Here is a 21,436-nt window from a genome sequence, read left to right on the forward strand (position 1 = left end):
CAAATCATAAGTCGTATAAACATTCATTGTTCAAGTACTAAAACTAATAATAATAATAAAAATGTCCAGATAAGGGGAGCAAAAATGGTTCCCGAAATTCGTTAATAGAGACAATTGGATAGAAATCAACAGCAAGGTTTCTATCCGGTTATCTTGGGCATTTATAAACAGCGACTACTAAATATATGATACACTAATTTTGGGAAAACTGCTGGTATCAGATGAGAACAGAATTTCATTCTATAGAGGCAAGAAAATATGTACCTTCAAAGAAGATGGAGTTTTTATTCATTTAAATACGTGGTTCTCGAAGTGGGCAGTACCGCCCCCTTGGGGATGCTAGAACGATCCGGGGGGGGGCGGTAGTGGCCTCATTAGCAAAAGGGACGTTGAATTGAAGTAAGGGGGCTGTGAATGCATAAAGGACAAAAATTAGGTGCTGAAAAATATTATCATCAAAACTGTTTTGATGATCTAACTGTTATATAACGTAAGCAAAGGTCGTAATGGTTGCTTTATTTTCCAAGGAAACGTACAAAATGCAAGTTACAGTCGATCGGCGTTGAAGTCCGACGACAGGTCTCAACAAGCAAAGTGTTGGCAGGCGGTAGTGGCCTCTAGCAAAAGGGGCGTTTAATTGAAGTAAGGGGGGGGCTGTGTTAATTTAGTGATCGCGATTTTACAAGTCCAGTACCCATCGGCAGGAACATGTGCACATTATGATTGTTCACTGTATATTATTATCAATACGCGAGATGTATGAAATCAGTATTAGATTGTTTCTAAACTGTGTGACATGCAGTTAGCCATTTGATTTAGTGCACATATTCAATACCTAATCGGTACCTTACTTATACGGATTACACACAAAGTAAATTATTGTTGTTCCAATGAAACAGTAGGTTTCGCGTATTTTTATAAAAATAATTTGGTTTGGGTAAGTGAGAAATTGCATTCTAACGATTTTATAAATTTAATTTTTTTTTTTTTTTTTACAGATAATATCATGGCTGGACCCAAGAAGAAATGTAGACAATAAAATATCAACTATTTGAAATACGGCTTTGTTCAGTCGCCTGCAAACGAAACATTACCATGTGCCTGATTTCCCAAAACGTTTTTTTTTTCCTTTTTTTTTCTTTTTTTTTCTTTTTTTTTTCCAAATGAATCTATGAAGCCCTCAAGACTAGAAGAACATTTGACAAAAGTTCATGCTGATAAAAAGATAAGAATTTATCGTATTTTGAAGCACTTAGAATTTTTTTTTGAAGCAACCAACATTGGCATGTATGTTTTCAGCAGCATCCAAACTAGATGATGATGAGTTGCGCGCCTCTTACAGCATTTCCTTGCTGACTGCTAAATCGGGAAAACCGCATAATGTTGGTGAACTAGTCCTACCAGCTGCTAGTGAGGTCATACGCACTATATTGCACAAGCTAGCCTCTGATATTATCAAGAAAATTCCTTTGAGCAATAATAAAGTGCAACGAAGAATTGATGAAATAGCCCAGGATGTTGAAGATTCATTATGCGAGTATTTAAAAACAACCCAGCTCTCTATACAACTTAATTCTATTTTACCAGGAAATGAAGCCTTAATTTTAGCATATGTACGATACATAAAAAGAAAAAATTTGCTAACTGAAGGAGAATCGATATTTCATGCATTGGAAGAGTTTTTTTAAAGAAAATCCTCTGAATAATATCTTGTCAGTTGCTACCGATGGTGCTCCAGCTATGGTAGGGCGCTATCGTGGTTTTATTGCATATTTCAAAGAGGCGGTGCGCCAAATGTATTCACTGTACACTGCGTGATTCATCGTCATATTTAGTTATCAAAAATCTGAGTGATCACCTAAACAGGTCATTACATTATGTAATTAGAGCAGTTAACAAAATCAAAAGGCATTCAATGACATTGTTTGGACAACTTTGTATTAAAAACGATGAAGAATTCAATCTTGCTGCTCCATACAGAAGTTCGTTGGCTATCAAAGGGTGTCTGTTTGAATCGATTTTATAAACTCTGACTCAGTGCTACAGTTTTTAGAAAACAGATGATTCTTTACGAGCCAACTTAATTTCAAAAGTGACATAGCTTATTTGACCGACTTGTTTAACAAATTTAATGAAACAAATGTACAGCTCCAAGGAGATGAGCTGAATTTAATAAAAACAAAAGCTGTTATTTCTGCGTTTGTGTCAAAACTTGTCCTGTACATACGAAACTTAGGACCAGGAGAATTCAGCCAGTTTCCAAATCTATCAACAGTGGGAAAATGTGATGAAGACGTGCTCAGCTATTGTGAGCACTTGGAGGCTCTCCATTTTATTTCAACTAACGATTTAAACATTCTTGAAATGAAAATACCCGATTGGGTTTTGGACCCATTTTCAAGTAAAAACACAGAACAATCTTTAAATTACAAGAAGAACTGATGGAAGTAACAAAGAATGAGGAATTGAAATGAAAATACAAAAACAGGTACCAACAGTTCTGATTACAAAAGCAGATACCCTGGATTGTGGGCTGTAGTAAAAAGGTTTTAATTGCATTTCCATCATCATGTTTAGTGGAACGTGTGTTCAGTGCGGTGACAAATCTTTTAACTAAAAACAAGAAACCCACTGCAAGTGGCTGATCGCGGTGATTTTAAGAATGCTGCTGACAAATATAGAGCCAAATATCAATAAATTGTAGCAGCACACGAGGCTCATCGTTCTCATTAGGATTGTTTTTAATATTACTGAACGTTATTTACTATTTATGTGTGTTTTTACATGCAATTTATGTTTGTTTTCTTAATTTTAATAATGTTATTAAATTTTCGCCTCCAACTTGTCTTATGTTTACGCGTAATTTTTGTTTCTTTTGTTGATTTCAATTCCAAGGTGTATTATTTTCAAACTTCAAAAATCTCTACCAGATGCATAATAAAACGCAAAAATTGGTTTCTCTATCCAGTTTGTTCGCTTAAAACTCAAGCCCTGATGATCCGATTTTCTTTTATATGTATCAGGTAGAGCTGGTCAGGTCTTAGAAAGTATTTTCCAGGGACGGGGGGGGGGGGGAAGTTGTTGAATAATGTTTTTGAAAAAGGGGGTGGTAAGCCAAGTAAGTTTGGGAACCACTGATTTAAATGAAGGATATTGTTTTAATATTACTTTCTTTCGTTTTTAATGCACTTAAATACCTTACTTTGAAAAAAAAAACACAACACAATCAAAGATTGGATTTAACATCAATGACAAGAAACGTGTCGGCCTAGAAAGCTCGTGATACTGTTGTTGTATGAGGTTATCCCGTACGCGAGTAAGGGTCAGATATTCGAAGAATTACCTTTAGAAATCAAAGGTTATTTCTAAAGGTAATTCTTAAAGCCACTTCAAACCTCTTAGAAGGAATACACAAAAGAATGAAAAATCACCTAAAGACAGTCTTACAAACATCCACCCTACGGTAAGAATAAGACGCGACTCACGGCGTGTTATCTGGGGAGCTGAGACAACATCCACTCAGCTATTAAGGAAGTCATCGATATTGATTTGCCCTGTTGAACTAAAGTTAGCCTTTAAAACTTCTAAAATATATTAATTTATATTCGTTCATTAAATAGTTTATATGTTTTTTTGTAGAAAAAAATATTTAGAATATATTGTTCGAAATTTGCATAATAACGCTACAAAGAATTAATAAGAACGGAACTGTCCTTTGTTTCTCTATTTCTTAGTCGTGGTTAATTAAACATGCTAATTAATTACTACATTGTTCCTTTAAACAGCTTTTTATTCCAGGGTATGTAATTAGAGTCTCATCAAATTACGTTTGTTTATAAGAAGTCATTCACATCTTCGCGAGCTTAAAAACAAAATGCTGAAATATAGTCTAAGGACTCATTTAAATTCTGTAGTGACGTGGATTCGAAGAAATAAATTCAAGGAATACATTAAGAGAAAAACTAATTACATTTCCTAGAAAATTAATTTATATTTTGAGATAAGTCACCTAAGTTAGTTTTTCATAATAAAATGCTTGTTTTTATATGTTGCCTGGAATGTCGAAACTAAGTTTATTTACAAAAATAAAAAAATTATCCTTGATTACTGCAGCAACGCACAGCTATTTTGCTCAAGTTTCACTTTACGTTTCCCTAAGGGGAGTAGCGTTGTAAATCTGAAACTATTTAACTACAACTTGTGTGTAAATAAGTCTGGATAGTAAAGTAGATGGCGGTTGTTTGTAAGCCAGTGGTTAACTGGGTTCGATTCTATTTTAAAAGACCTTTGCCAATGGCGGAAAAGGTCATAAGGGTAGACATTTTCAATTCTTTTGAACTTGGGACTCGGAAGAGATGATCCAGCATCCACTGGGTCACCTCACCTGTTGGATGAGTGGACATTGTAACGTAAGATGGATATATTTGAGAATGTCCTCGTAGGTGGTAAGTGATTTTTTATTATTCACTGTGAACCAATCACCCTATCCATTGGAACCCAAGAACACATTTAAGATTCCATATTTTATCTGTAGAACAGGTTTACTGTTTTTCTTTCTTCTAACCCTTAGTCCACTGCAGTATTTGTCGGATTTATAAAGTTCGTGGATGTATGACTGACATGAAAAAGAAGTATTTTGGACTTTTATATATAAATCGAGGAATTACAAACATTTTGGTGTAAAGTAACAACTAAAGGGCAAGTATAAGCCCAGCTCAAAGATCTTGAATAGAATGCCTGTATTATACAAAATTATACGGCTAATGTTTTTTGGGATGATTTTTGTACTTTAGGGTAAGGCGACATGTAATGGCTGAGGGATGGATGGGATCAGCCGATTAACACAAACTCGTACCAACTACAAAGTTGTTAAATCGAGGGTATCAAAGCGATTTTCTTAAAATAAAAGCACTGTGGGGAAATAATCAACTAAAGAAGTTTAAGTATTACAATTCATACCAGAGCGATGGAATAACATCAACACGTATTGTAACGAGCTTTTAGACTAAGTAAAGCAATCGTAGAGAGGGGTCAGACTACTAGTACCTATCAGTTTGTAATAATCGCAGGCAAATTGGATGATCTTCCTTAATAAAGGTTTCCATTGACTAATATTTTAGGAAACCTTCATGAAAGCGGATTATGCTGAAAGAAGAATGGATGGAGAGTGGTTGTCGTGAGTTACGATTTGAATGCTTTCGACTGAAACAAATGGCAGGAAAGAAGTGAATCCGAGGGATTCCTGCTTGAACGGTTCCTTCTGAACAGAACTGAAAAATATCTGAAATTTTAGGGACCCCTCCATTTTGTACAGCAGTATTCTTTAGTCTACAGTATGGTTTAATTACACGAATTGTTTAAATATAATTAATTACTAGCTCTGGAACTCCTTAATGAAAGCTGATGTAATCTCGTGGAAAATCGGGATGACACGAATTACTACATAATTTAGAAGATTACGACTAACAAATTCTGAGACATTGTATTAGAATATTACCAAAAATTGGAATATAATATCCAGGTTCTAAAGATCGTTGTAAGTAGGTAATTTTCTTCAAGCCAAGAAGAAGTTTGAGAAGTTCTCCTCTTTCTTTAGTTGTTTGAAGAAGTTGATGACATTCTTGGAGTTGTTTATGAAGTGTATACTACCAATAGCAAAACAGTTCATCATTCAATAAAAGGAGGCCATAGATAAAAAGAGGCAAACAAAAGAAATTTCGGAACCTTGAGATCTTGCAGAGTAAGTAGAAACGGTGGGAATAGCAATAAAGCGTCAGTCATCAAATATAATGAGTAGTCAAGGAGGAAATTAGCGACCAATTGCAAGACAATTCACGTATTAATATTGTAACTGAGATATTCGCAGTACTAGGTGAGAAATAATGCCGTTATTACATCATACGTCAGCTGAATTGATACAATCGGATATCAGGCGTTGATCCAAACAATCCAGGTAAGAATCACACTACATGTAAAAGCACGTAGTCTGATTCCTACCTTCTTATGGCAATTAACATTCACCATTACGTCGTCATACAACCAGAGACTGTGCATCTTTTTCTTTGCTGAGGTTTCCCCCATTTTCATCTGTTGCTACAGATGATTCGATGATGTCTTAGGATAGTCTATTAAATATTCCATTCTATAATAAAAACTTTCCAAAATCCACAAGTCTTTTTCATTTGCCAGTATATACATGTACATACTTCGACAGGAATACACACTAGGTGGTATTCTACTGCACTGGGTGTCTCAATATATCCCTGGTTCATCTGCCTAATACAATTCTGTAAACTGAAGTATAAAGGAAGCGAGCGAGCGATTCATAGTGACACCATTTACGCACAGTATTGACAGAGCAAACACGTTTCTTCAATTATTTTATCCAAATGGGACATCCAATCTTATCTTGCTCAATTGCAAGTACTGGTGAAAATGAACAGCATAACACACAATCCCCTCCCCTCACACACAACAAATTTTTATATTTTTAGACTCCACTCTGAAAGGAATCGTACATACCACTGGCGCTCTAAGCAACAATTTTGATAGATCCTAATTAATTCTGCCATGGCTTCTCTCACACTTATCTGTTTAATCTTGCTGTTAATCACGATATCTATCCAGAAACTTCAAAGGAGAAATCACTACTTCATATACAAAGAGGATTACTAACTTGGATAATCGGTTTAATTCCTTTTATTACACAAATTCACAAAATCATTTAACGATAGAATGGAATCACATAACGTTACAAAATATGGAACAGAAACTAGTTTTACTTTGGTTAAAAATAATCCGCAATCAGTGCTTTAAATACATTTAATTCCATAAGGATCTCGCCAAGATAATTACTTCTCCAAAATAAGTCGATACCATGCGAGATGTGTTGAAAATGCACTGCTATGGTTTCAGAGGTTTCACCTTCGATTAATTCAACTCATAACTGAAGCGAAGAAAAAATATTAATAATTCTTGTCAGAAACCAATTAGGCCAATTAGATTGGCTCTCAGCCCGTACGTTAACGATGACATAACGGAGCGAAAAATTCGTGACACGTTTTATCAATGATGACTTCACATTCAAAAGGAATTTAAAACTTCATCTCATGTATGCAGTAACACAACACTCCTTACTAGGTATATCCATCAGGATAATTACATTTGAGTTAGAAACAATTACTTAGGGTAATTTTATCGTATATGTCTGGTTTTAAATCTCTTCGTTTGATTCGCACGTACTGCACTATTGAAAAAAAATGTAATTGACAATTCACGAACAAAATGCCACTTAATCCAATTATCTCGATAGTTGATATTTCACTTCGTCCTTAGCCGATGTTTTTATTTTACACATAGAAGGTAATCAATGATATAATTCCGTTAGATCAAGTGACCTGTGAACTTTGTCTTAAGTTTTAACTCCAAAAGACAAGGGGGGGGGGAACTCCATCTTTGTTTTGTAAGATGCTGCACGTTTTCAGCCATTTTGAAATCAACGACTGCTCTCAGGAGCAATAGTACAATATATATATGCTACAGCGCATGCGCAAACTCCTACAAGGAGGCGATTTCCATTCAATGCTCTGCTATAATATCAGAATAATTCACTGGGATGAATGATGCACAGTTAGTTTTCCTCTGTTTCTTTCCTTTGTCCATTTCCAAGATGTGGCAACGCCTACTAGGGAAAAAAAACTGCAAAATTACATCTGTGCGCACCGCTTTCCTTTTCCAGGTTTTAGAAATAGAGCCGTGCTTCATATTTCCTAGGCTTCATCATCATCAAATTCCTGATATGTACCTTCATGGTGCGTACAGAATATTATGATAGTACTATATGAAAAACTTACATCACCACTCACTTCTTATCTATAATTTTCCTCCAAATTAATCTGTCACCTGTCAAGACTCCAACATTATCAGATCTTATATTTCTATTGTCTAAGCCACTTTGTACCGTATCAATCCACCTATATCTTGGTCTTCCTCTGGGTCATTTTCCTGCCAACCTGGCAGAGAACACTTGTTTTGCTAATCTTTCCTCTCCCATTCTATTTAAGTGACCATACCATCTGAGATTAGCTCTGCTAACGCATTCTTGGATGCTGAAAATGTCAAGTTCTTTCCTAATATCCTCGTTTTTAATGTTATATTGCCATTGATGCCATCTGTTCACGCCTCTAATCTTTCTCAGGGCTCTCATATCTGCGGTCTCTAGTCTTTGGTCAAGTGTCTTATTCTAATCCAGCTTTCGGATCCATAAGTTAAAATTGGTTTGAACACTGTCTTGTATACAGCTAATTTAGTGTTCCGACTAATTTCTCTCTTATTCCATATGAATTTATTCAATTGACTTCCTACCATACCAGCTTTGTTGATTCTGTTGTCTATTTCCATATTTAATTTACCATCTTCACTAAAAGTCGTGTCTAAGTAGCTGAAATGTTTGACTTGTTCTATAACGTTCTCCATTCACAACGCAGTTGATATTTCTGCCGATTTTCATTGCTAGTGCTGATTTTCATACCAGATATATTACAGCAGTTATTCAGTTTAGTCAGGGAATTTTGCAGACTTGTAGTGGATTTATTTAAAAGTATAACATCAGCATAAAGTACAGAGCTGAGATTAACATCTCCAATTTTTCCAATTTTCTAGGCTTAAGAGAGTCCATATTCACTGAGTGGCTGATTATTAGGTAATCCCGTCCCCATTATCTACGGAACAGATCCCTTCGTGCATATCGTTTATTCATTTCAGGCTATATAAAATAGGTAGGCAGAGAACCTAATTAGTTGCAATAAATGGTCATCAATGGAACCCAATTGATGCTGTAGAGTAGTACGTCACGCGTGCGAGCATCATGTTAACTGCCATACTTAGGATGTACATCAGGCATAGTCCATATTCACTTCCAAAAGACATCCAACAGAATGAAACCACTAGGTGGCAGCAATGCATGCTGATATGCTTCCTTTGTACCGTAAGGCCTGATACCAGCGGAATTTTCCATTTACATCAGACTTCCAGAGGTTAGGTGAGCGCTGTGTCGCCAGGTGCATTTTTCCAAGCTCATTGGCCATATCATATCACAATGCACAGAAAAAATTAATTTGGAAAACATTTAGACTTTTATTTTAATATACCGAGTACACATTGTGCGTATTAAAATGCAACCATGAATTTTCATTTCGTAGCAGCGAAAATGTGTTCGCATTCCTGGGAAACTACGTGTTCTTCAGTAGAAAATCGTGCATATCTTCGGAAGAAGAATGATAGAAATAATCTGGATACTCTACATTGTGATGTATGACGAAATAAAAGATGGATTATTAAATATACACTTAACAAAATGGATATTGTTCTATTTCACAAATAAAATATTTCAAGAGAAAAAAACGGTGAGAAATTATTTGTTTATTTTCACCGTGTTTGCACAAAGTGAGCATCAAGATACATTGATCCGTCTTTAATTAATGTAAGTGATAAATGTAAATGATAAGTGATAATGATAAATAAGCGTCATTCTAACTGTCATGTTTGGTGCAGGCTAGGTAATGGTTTGGGGATGTTTCAGTTGGATGGGACTTGGTCCATTGATGGACGCGCTTAAAACCATGACGTCTGATGACTAACTGGACAACTTCATGCTTCCGATGCTGTGGAAGTACTTCGGCCGTGACCCTGCACGTCCGAGACTAGTTTCCACAAAATAACGTTTAAGTGTTGGACTGGCCAGCTCAGAGTCCAGATCTTAACCCTATCGAACATCTTTGGGACCACTTAGAACGCCGAATTCGTTCCAGATCACAGATGCCGTCATCGGCAATAGCTTTGCGCAAGGAATGGAAGAATATTCCAGTTGCGACGTGTCAGAAATTGGTTAAAATGATGCCACAAATTTAGCTGCTGTCATTCAGGCTAAAGATGGTCCCACTCGGTACTAGAAATGTAATTAAAACGCATTTTGACCACTAGGTGTTTAAATACTTCTGTAAACGTAGTTTGGTACTATTAAGAAAAATGTTTACGTTATAGAGATTATATATAAGACTTGAAATATTCATATCATTACTTATCAGGCGATAAAATATTTCCAAGCCAGTGACAAGATCCTTGAAATATTTTAGTAGTAATATGCTGCAGATAAATGAATATTTAATAACACAAAGAAAATTGTTCATCGTCAATATACAACAGTAAGCTGTACTAAGTTTCAGAAATAGATTAAGCGTGAGAAATGGATTTATTGATCTTTGGAACCGATGTTAAGTTTCTGAATTTTAACTTTGGATCTGTTAAATGATTGGGGTACCATTTTCATAATATTACATTAAGTATGAATAAGATTCAAAACCATAGAAAAGGCAATCATCTCCTTGGAATTCACCTCACTATATACAGTCCGACCTCTGAATTTTAATTATTAAACAGCTTTATGGCATTAACCATAAGGTAATTTGCAAAAATGATAGTATAACCAAGGGATCCCCCAATCCAATTTAAAACAGGGACAATAAAAGCAACCATCATGAAAGGAGTTGATGCACCGTGTAACCACCAATGTAATGTTACTGGCAATCCTCCTAGGAAAGGAAGCATGTGGTCTAAAATGTGGACATATTTAAGAAGTGGAGATTGCTGTTGGAAACACATCTCGGGGAAGTGTTGTTCTAGACTAGCGTTTCACAACCTTTCTAAGTCCAAGGACTAGTAAAATGCCTAAAACAGTTTTACGGGCAGTTTTTTTTTCAATAATTTTACTTACTTATTCAATTTTAATTTTTGTTTGGATAATTAAAAATATATTTAATTAATTAATTTAAGTCTGCCTGCGGACCACAGGTTGAGAAACACTGTTCTGGACAATATACAATTTGAATTGGGTTCAGCTGGGCAGCTGATGCCTGTGTTATATGCCATTCGGTAAGAAGATATACGATGAATATATGGACAGGATTTAAAACATTATTGGACAAAGATTGTGGGTATTGATAGAGAATATAAGTTGAGAAATTATACTGATAAGACAACTAGAAAAGTTTAGAGATTGCAAACTTAATTAAAATCGTATAAAAATGGCTAATTAACCTTAAATTAGAAATGTATTATAAAGATTGAGTGTCGAAACCGGTCTCCGGTGATCGTTAGAAGAAAGTTCAGTTGCATAGATATTTGTGTAATTTCCAGAAAAAAAAAACTGTTGAATAAAATGTAGCAAAACATTGTAATTCAGCTATGATCTCTGGCTTTTAATTCGCCTTGCATTCCTATCAATCTTAAAAATTGTATAAAAAATGGATTATTCGGCATCTTCGCATTAACCCTTACTCGTTTCACCTTAATCAGAAAGCACTGCAGTAAAATCCCTATATTTAGATGTATGGTATTCTAACCAAGGATGCGCCTAAAGCGAAAATACAATGCATTCGGATGACAGCATCTACTTCCTAATTGTTATTCTATGTTCATCTTAACCTTCGGTTTTTAGTAAACAGCAGCTGCTGCTGCACCCACATTTTCCAGGACCAAAGTGGCATTTAACTTACTAGAATTGTTTACATCGTAACATTAGACAGCAGCTATTAGAAGAACAATATCATGAAAATCATTAGTAAAACTACTTAAAATATCCTTTGGAATAAACAACTGAACGACCTAGAAGCAAGCGAATGAGTGACAAAGAATATTGAGTTCCTCAGTGGGATGTGCGATTGACATCGGAGTTTCATAAAGCAAAACATAAGATGTCTCATCTTGCAACTGTAAACAGAACCTCGATAAAGCAGGCAGGTTAGCATTGTGTGCTCTTGAAGAGAATATGAGATGAATGCAAAGTCGGAGTATTAACGATTGTACTTTTATGATTCGGGATCGCAATCGCATGAATTCATCTTAAATAGCTGGAATTGGAGAAATAATTGATACACTGAAAACTGCACACACACAAAGGCTATGAAAGCCAGTTAAAAATAGATATTTTATTCTAGAAAATAGAAACACACAAATATTGTATATGTGAAAGAAAAACTGTGATTGTACGTTCATTTTGTTTAGCGTATCACAATTTTTCTAGATATTCGAATGCTCGGGTAGAAAAATCAAAAGTAACTAAAGGGCTTTATCTGATCAAATGATAGGACACTATAGGACTGGATGGTTTAATCTAATACGATTACATTCCATAAAAATAAAAAGGCTTAACGATAACTTTTGCCTTCTTTCTGATATCCATCTCGACCTGGACATAGCATCATAGATAGGAGCTTCTGACAGTAGATCAGACATGTTCCAGAATACGTGTTTCGCATCGAGTTCTCTTGATTTCATGAGGTGATGCGTATACACATAATTCGAATGAAACAATATCCACCACTCCTATGACTTATTTGACGATATGGGTGGTCCTAATTTTAGCAGGACCAACCACTCTACAATAATCGAAGAATCATATTTGGACTTAAAGGTCACAGAACGTGGAGTCACCCATTAAGTGCATAACATTTAACAGCATAAAGTATTAGACTAATTAAAATACTGCTTAGCATATAAAGTATGACATTAATGCATGAAAACAATGCGTGTATTTCATTATTATTCGCTCTGATAAATTTATGTTAAATGCGCTAAATCGACCAATCCAATATTCTAACACGAAACTGTAAAGACGGGCTTTTGTGGTATCAAGTTTTGCAATCACAATCGCGGAGATAACTTCCATCAAACACCGCAACACGTAAATCTTAATTATAAAGTCAGACAGTAATTTAAATTAACAGTCTGAATGAAATGCAATTAAAGTTTATTGAAGCATTCACTAATGCTGTCCTTTTTTTAACGATAATAATAAAAACAAGATTTAAATGTCAAATTCCAATCATGCCTGAATTCACACACTTTCTGTTTTTCTAATCCGATTAGTGCCATTAAGAGCTATCCTTAATGATAATTGCATCTTGCGACTTACTCCATCTCTCTCTCTGTCATGGAAATCCTCGAAGTTGAATGATTAGTGTGGGAATGAAATTTAATACATTCAATGACTAAGTATATAAAATCACGAACTGCTTAAATGAGCAATAAAATACTGAAATCATAAATACTGATTAGCGTATATGATAGCAGTAGATTTGCAGAATGCTCTGTTTTTATCAACTGCTGTGCAGTCTATCAAATAGTGGGGGGGGGGATTACTGTTCTCGGCCGATTACCAGGCTTCTTTTCTCAAATTCTCTCGTTGAATCATTGCGAAGTCTTTCACCGATATTTTAATGTTTAATGCGCATGTGCATACCGGAGTTGTATACAAAAGTTAGGCACTCACTCGTATGATGGAGCCTATACTATAATATTGTTCTGCCCGTAGGAGGGGCATTTTATATTAGAAATTAGATTGATGACCATATGAGGACAGGCATGACCGATAAAGAAAATAAATTTTATTTCGTCCTCACATATAACCTGTTACTTCCATTCCAGAAATGGAAGTAACTTTTGGAGAGAGCACACATTGAAAACATCGAGTTTTTAAACATCCATCAGTTGACATTAATCGCTATTATCGTGATATGCTTGTGACCTCATACATTGTAGATATGTACATAATTACATGATAGAGAGAAAGTTAGGAAAAATACAACTTAACTATATCACAAATAACGCTTGATATCCTCGCACGATGACGTGGGTCTCAGTGGTGAAGGGGGATAGAGGGAGGCAGAAGTATGCCAGGCACTCGTGTCCAAGGTGATGCTCGGAGTTCGAAGTTCAGGCGTCAGCGCACCCACTTGCAAGCGATCCATCTTTTGCATACTCCGACTACCGGAACTGCAGTTATCCACCATTCCCGAATCCCAGTCGCGTTCTCGATGGCACGTGAGGACTTTTCTGAAGGCTTCCTTGAAGTCCCTGTTGAGAAACACGTAGATGCAAGGGTTGAAGGCAGAGTTAAAGTAGCCAAGCCATGTGATGGCGCTACGGACCTCGTACGACAGGTCGCATTCGGGACAGTAAGCGGTGATGACGTACATGAGAAAGAAAGGTAACCAGCACACACAGAACACTCCCATGATGATTCCCAAGGTGCGAATAGCCTTCGTATCGGTGATCAATTGTCGGGAACGCCGACGCAGACTGCGACGTATCCTCTGATCGGAATTGTGAAGCGACTGTTCTAGTTGCTTAATCTCTCTGGCCTGTCGCTCGGCCACCAGAAGAATCCTGAAATAAACGTAGAACATGACGGGAAGAGGTAGATAGAAAGAGGTCATCGATGATATTGTAGCGTAGACCCGATTGACCCGCAGCGAGCAATCGGGAATGTCGTCGAAAAGAGATGCAGTTCCGTCGCTGTACCATCCCAGAAAGATGGGGATGAAGGAGATGGTGGCACTGCACAGCCACACTCCCATTATCACCAAAGCCACGCGCTTCTTAGATACACAGCTGCGATACCGCAAGGGACGCGTGATGGCAAAGAAGCGATCCAGGGCAATGACGCACAAGTGGAGGATGGATGCCGTGCAGCACATCACGTCACACGATATCCACAGGTGGCACGCGATGGGGCCGAACCTCCACATCCGCTCCACGTCGAACACGACCAAGAAAGGCATCACGAGCATCGCCACGGTGATGTCCGCAGTCGCCAAACTCGCCAGAAGCAGGTTGGTCACGGAACGCAAGCGACGAAACCGCGAAACCACCACGATAACCATGACATTCCCGACCAATGTCAGAATCGTGACCAACGCGCAAATGACCGCTCCGATGATTCTTAGCGTCCAGTCTTCTTCCACGATGTCGGCACTCGGTTCCGTGCCTTCGGTCAGCAAGGTGGTGGTCGCGTTGTCTTCGCCGCTGGACAGATTCGCCGCATCCAATTCGTGGTAATTCTGCAGGTAGCCCGAAGGCGGTTGGAGACATTCTCCGCTCACTACGGCAGACACCGACGCTGCCATGCATCACCGCCGACCGCTGCTGCGAACAACGGGAGATGGCCAGCTCGCTCGAAATGTCGTCGATAAGTTTTCCCGCCGCTGACGCTCCGAAAGTCGATCTAGCAGGCGCACCATGGTTCGCAACTGCGAGAAGTACTTAAAATCCTTGCGCAGCACACGAGTAGCGTTTCCTTCCTTCCTTCGGAGTCACGTGATGTGTCGTGACGATGTAGTGCCATTGGCCCACTGCGATCTGGTAGCCACACTAACGGAACTAACCCGTTATATATCTCGCGTTCGGAGGTGAAAAAGCTCCGAGCATTAGAGAAACGTCCTCCCTTCGCGAAATTGCATCCATTTTCTCACACGAGGCGACCTTAATGATAATAATTAAAGCAATTCGCCGATCCGTAACTGGTTAACGACCAAAGGTGAACTGGATGCTTCTGTAATAATGTCTTAAGGAAGCAGTAAAGACCTTGCATACTAGAACTCAATGTCTAATATAAAAGATCAACTTTCGGAGGTTATTCGAAGCACAGTATCGTTTTCTCGTGTGACCTCGTAAGTTAATGTTCGGCAAGGTTGCGTTTTGCAAAAAAAACATCACGCGCTTCCCATTTAGAGAAACTGAAATGATCACTATTAGACTTAAATATTCAATGAGCACTTTCATCAAGTTGGGGGGGGGGGGTATTTGGTAGAAAAATATATATATAAACGCATAAAAATGGTGTAAATTTTGGTCCTCTTCGTCCAAACTAGGTTACGATGAATCATTTTTACTACTTTTTCTTATCAATGAATGGCCCATGCATGAATAGTTATAATCATTTTGTGCTGAAAAGCGCGTGGTCATTATATGCACCTCATGTATAGTCTTTTAGCATACGGAAATAAAACACTCCCCAGTGCCCAATCACAAAAGCACCGTTATACGCACGACACTTGCACAGGATAGGGCCTAGATAACAACCGCGAGCTAGCCATTAGTCTAATAGTTTACAGACAGTAATGATACTGCATCAATCCCCACTCCTCCGTCGACTTCGAAGAAAGATGCTCATGCTCTGTGACGAACTTTCAAAAAGATGCTCAATTCTTATGAATTCCGTCTCTTTTGATGCAATAATTAGCCCATCTATCCCCTCACAAATGGAATTAAGACTTGCTGATGGTGGATACCCCCCCCCCCACCACCCACAGTAACATTACGTTAAGTAGGAATTCCACTAAATCCGCCTGCTTCTTTACGAAAGCGCCGTGAACGAGATTAAGATTACCAATTGTACTGCGATTCCCTTTTGGGTAGTACCTTCAAGACGAGATTTGTGTAAGTCTTCTTCGAGGCAAAAGTAATTAACGAGTGGTATCATAGTCCCCTTGGGAATAACAATAGATTAAGTACCTCCAAGTTGCGAACAAACACAGCAACCCAGAGAAATTAAAAGAATGAAGGAAATTGCTCACGATGCTAAAAAAAATTAACAGCATCATAATATTGTTTAGTTAAAAACAAAAAACATAATATAAGGATGCCAAGTAATTTTCTAAACTTGGTTTTTTTACTCCTTCTCCCAAGTAAGCAAAACAGTTAAGTTTGCTCCTGAAAGTAGTTCAAATCTAAAGGTAGGGCAACACCAGGGCAACTCGTTGTAAAGGTGGGTAAAGCTCTGATCACTATTCTTAGTATTTCCCATAATGTGAAACAACTCACTTTTTTGAGGACACCTCAAAAAAAGGTTGAAACCGGTCTGGGTAGTAAACCCCCCCACCCATAATGTATAACAGTATACATATCTTAGTGAGATGTGTTTTACATCATGTGAAATACTAAGAACAGTGATCAGAGTTTTACACACCTTTACAACGAGTTGCCCTGGTGTTGCACTACCTTTAGATTTGAACTACGTTAAAACACAAAATTTAAGATTTTAAAAAAATCTAAAATCTTGACATTACGATTTTAAAACATTTTTCAGAGCGAAAGACGCTGCATCCTATGGTTTGGTTCATATTTCCGCGAGCAGTTAGATCCTTCTACAATTTTCCGGCTTGATCCTGCGAAAATATGTCTGCGTAGGAATTGTCTTTTTAATAAAATGAATGCCGATATTACGGACTGGTACTTCTGCAATATTATTACGTGAGAAGACCTCCAGGGAGTCCATAGATTCATCGAGGGAGGACACTTGCTCTACAACTCTCTCCGCCACTCAATCCACCAACTCCATATACCGCCCACCACCACCACTAGTATTTTCACAAACAATTACAAGCGGGATTCGAACCCGTAGCCTTTTGGTCCGAGCGGATAGAATGACCATTCCGCAAACCAGCCGATTGTCCAAGTTCAAACTCGTAAAAATAATAATAAAATCACAGTAGCATTAAAATAGCCGACATAAAAACCGGTTTCGATAATTACGTATACTGCTCTAATAGAATTATCACTTTAAAAAAATAAATAAATAAAACCGACAGCTCCATAGGATTCTTTTCCACATTTAAACGAAGCCTTTAAAATTTATTAGTTTTATCAGGACGGGAAATTAGGACACGTTTAATGAGACACATTCAGATATGACAAAACGAATGCTTCCACTAATGTTCCATTATCTATAAAAACAGCCACGCGCACACCCCGTGTGCTCCCATTTGCGTGTGTCCACACTGATTAAATGCGAATTGTACCCCGAATAAATTGTGATACTGCGGACTTAATGCCGAGGTTATTGCGACACTTGAAAACTGGTTGCAGCCCTAGAACTTGGTTACCCTCACTTGGAAACTTCAGTTGCCAATTCAGGAGGTTCTTACAGAAGAACCCAATAGGAGGTTCTTTCACAAATATATGTAAAACTTCATTCGGTTATAAATGATTAAAATATTGTGTTTTAATCATTTTACTAGGTAAAAGCTTGCCGAGCAGTTAGGTTAAAATAATTTCTTTTCGATATTTGTTTCAGGGAAAAAAAAATCAGTAGCAATGATTACAAATATTCCAAATCAAAGACAGTTGTCTTTCGTTCATCAGCCCATTTGTAGACCTGGAGTAGATAAAATTTTCATGTCTGTAAAAAGCGTAGGATCTCTGGTTGGTTTACAAGCTTGTAGCTGGAGAATTAAGGTAAGGAGACTTTCTTGGAAGAATCACGTGATAACAGTCATGTCTTCCATTTTCCCTCTCAGGAGAATCAGATCTTTCCAATCAAATGGATTGGAATCCCTTGCTACAGACGAGGTGTATATTTGGGCGGGGGGGGGGTAAATTGGGATAATCGGAAGATGAATTTTTCAGATCAAAATCATAAAATTACGTAACTTATTTTTGTAGAATGTTACATGCCCGAAACTTAAGCTGGGTAACCCGGTCAGGAGATGCCGAAATTAAGAATTTTGAATATACGGGATGCTGCTACGTTGGTTAAGGAGGAATAGTGGAAACTTTACCTAAGGGAGTGATAAAAAACTCCAATTTTTTTCTGCGGGATTGGGGGGGGGGGAGCTCCAGTCATACTATCTACAATAGCATAAGAGAGCTTATGAATATGAAATTGCGAATCTGTTAAATTCTTGTTTAGTTTTGCAGTAATTAAAATTCTCAGGTGGCCAGTACTAGCAGTTACGTTCTTAATTTCCATCGCAATTAAGCTCATCATTTTCTTAGTGGTGACGATTCTTGCAAAATATCTCAATTTTCTTACTACATTAAAATGATAATCCATAAGAAAAATATCACACAATATAAGACTGTGTTTAGTCAATTTACATTATTAAAATGTCTTGAAGCTGAAAAGATGCAGTTGAAGTCTATGGAGATATCTAACCATCCTGCGTAGCAAATTTACATATATTTTAATGACGATGTTCTAAGTGTGCTGCATAAATGCAGTGGTAATGAAGAGCGTATTTGAAAATACTTCGAAAGGTCAAACAAGCTTGGAAAAACAAAAGAAGGATAACGCTTACCTCAGTTATAAAATTTAATTTCCATTTAACTTTTTGTCAGATCCTTTGAAGCGTGAACGATGACATTAAGTACTACCTTTCCCAGAGAAAAACGTCTCAATTTCTATTTATGTATACATACCCACACAAACAAAAAAAAGTCCATGTTTTATTCATAATAAAATAAAATAAATATATGATAATGAGTTTCCTAATAGCAGTTATATTGTGACGTCATTTTATCACAACAATAGAATTTAGAACAATCTGTCGATATACAATTCAGCATGTGCTCAGTCGATTTCTTTCAGTAAAATATGCATCAACACAGATTCACCAAAGACGCCATTTTGTAGTGATTGTTAACATTCTTGCTGGGAAATACAATTTGAATTTCCATTTTATGTTTCCAACTTCAACACTTCGTTTCTTTCATTAAAGATTTTTCTTTTTATTACGAAACAAATAAAACTGTGAACGTCGAGCTGAAGTGCAAAAAAAAAAAAGTGAATAAACAATATTTTCCCCCAGTGCAGTTAGATGAATAATCATTACTTTAGTCACGATTTATCATTCCGTGTTTTGTCATTCTTTTTGCATTAACTGCACGCACGCAATAATTTGGACTTTCACAATTTATTAAGAGAAACTAAACTTTCTTTACACGATCTTACTTATTCTTTCGTTACTTCTAACGTAGAAGAACATAATTTCTTCTTCTTCTTTTCATTCGAAGAAGATTACCTTAGTAATAACGATTTATTTTCTACGTTAGCTAGAAATTATGAGTTGTTTTGAGTGATGTGTTTTCTCTTAAGAAGATTCTAAGAAATGAGCTTGAGAGATTCGATATTGCGATCAATAACAGCATTCTGATAGGTTTATTGGCCCATTGCTTAAAGTAAATACACTATTAAATAATTAAAAATTCATAAACATTCGTCTTGCTTAAAATTAAATTTTTCCAAAACAATTTAATTTCATACAGCGCTAATTCAATCTATATTTTCTTTCTATTACATTGCAGATTGCTTTTCATGGTATGCAGGGTTTGGTAATATCTGCAGTGTTATTGCTGCTATCTCGTTCCAGTTGATCTTTCCTATTTTCTCCTTAATAAGCTAAATGAAGATTGCGTCAAATTCTTTCGAGGGGCTTGATTTAATTGTTTTCTGGAGTTGCGTTTCGTGAGCGTTTTCACTACCGTCCTTGTGTCTAGAGAAAACGTTTCCCTCTCTTCCCATGCTAAGCATGTTGGCTGCTCCATGGGCAACTGGAATACACAATATTTTTCCTGAATAGGATATCCAAATGTTCGAATTTATCTAAATGTCATTATTCCTTATAAGGAGCTTAAAGGAGTGAAGCAAGAATGTTTTTCATCTTCCCCGTTATCTGTAGAGGACAGTGTAGGGAAATTGTAGCGTAGGGATAAGGTGTTATTGAGCTATTAAAGCTCTGATCATGGCAGGAGGGTAACAGCAATAGCCTAGCCTCAGTTAGAACTACCTTGGCTACGTCATTGTCATCCATTACCCTCCAAGGGTATTAATCACCGCTATTCATACTAATTAAATGTATTTAAACAAAATTTGAAAAAAAAGGTATTTTATAAAATATTTTTCTATTTAAAAAATGGTGTACGAATATACTAAAAATTACACGTTACTTATTTGAATTACAGGAATATAATTCAAATCGTTTTGTTGCTAATTTAGGTTTTTTCATAATTTTTAAGACGATTAGCCAGATTCTTAGAGATATCTATAGATAAATCCCTTTTTACATTTCTTGAGTTAACAACAACATTCTGATAGGCTGTTGTTAACTCAAGGAATGTATGATTCTTTCAAATGATATAACTCTTACTAATGAAACTCATTTTAAACGCAACCTCAAAAATGAAATAACATTTCAAAGAAAACTTAACGAAGAAAAGATTAAAAATAAGACACGTGGAAAAAGTGATTTGTAGATTCTCCAATAGCTATCAATCTAAGAAAAAAATCGTTGAAAGGAGAGGATGCAAAAGCTGAATATATGAGACTGTTAAAAAAAAGTATATAAGAATTAAAGGAAAAAAATTTCCCTTCTGTCCTTGACTAAGCCTATTTTGGCTTAGTCGAGAATATTTAATTATAACTGGAAATATGATTATTAGGATGGCGAGAAGGTTCGTGATTAACATCTGGATTTATTACGTCATGTGCTGATGTTTGCTTCGTTAATATTCTTTACAGAGTAAAGAATCCATTTGATTTTTCTTCCTTCACTTGCTGCGTGCGTTGGAGGCGGTGATGAGAAATCAGTCGAGAGTGAAAGATACAAATTGTAGCGTAAATGGCGACTGCTTCTCTTCACATATCTACAGAAAACTACGAGTGTAATGTAAATGGTTATTTGACGGTACCTAAGAAATTCTTTCATCTGTTAAAGATTGAAGATTACAATTTTGATGAGGGAATTGCGCAACACCAAGTTGATACATAATTTGAAAGCGTATGGATTTAGATATTAGCTCAGTGCGATTAATTCGCAATTCA

At 36.7% G+C, this 21,436-nt stretch overlaps 1 pseudogene; it reads right to left on the reverse strand.

Annotated features, from left to right (window-relative positions):
• Positions 1–13,652: 13,652 nt before the first annotated feature.
• Positions 13,653–14,826, reverse strand: LOC150106366 (octopamine receptor beta-2R pseudogene; annotated as a pseudogene).
• Between the last annotated feature and the right edge of the window lie 6,610 nt (positions 14,827–21,436).

This window comes from Typopeltis vanoorti, chromosome 5 (genome assembly GCF_054136105.1).
Source record: "Typopeltis vanoorti isolate ZY-2024b chromosome 5, IOZ_Tvanoo_1.0, whole genome shotgun sequence".
Taxonomy (NCBI): domain Eukaryota; kingdom Metazoa; phylum Arthropoda; class Arachnida; order Uropygi; family Thelyphonidae; genus Typopeltis; species Typopeltis vanoorti.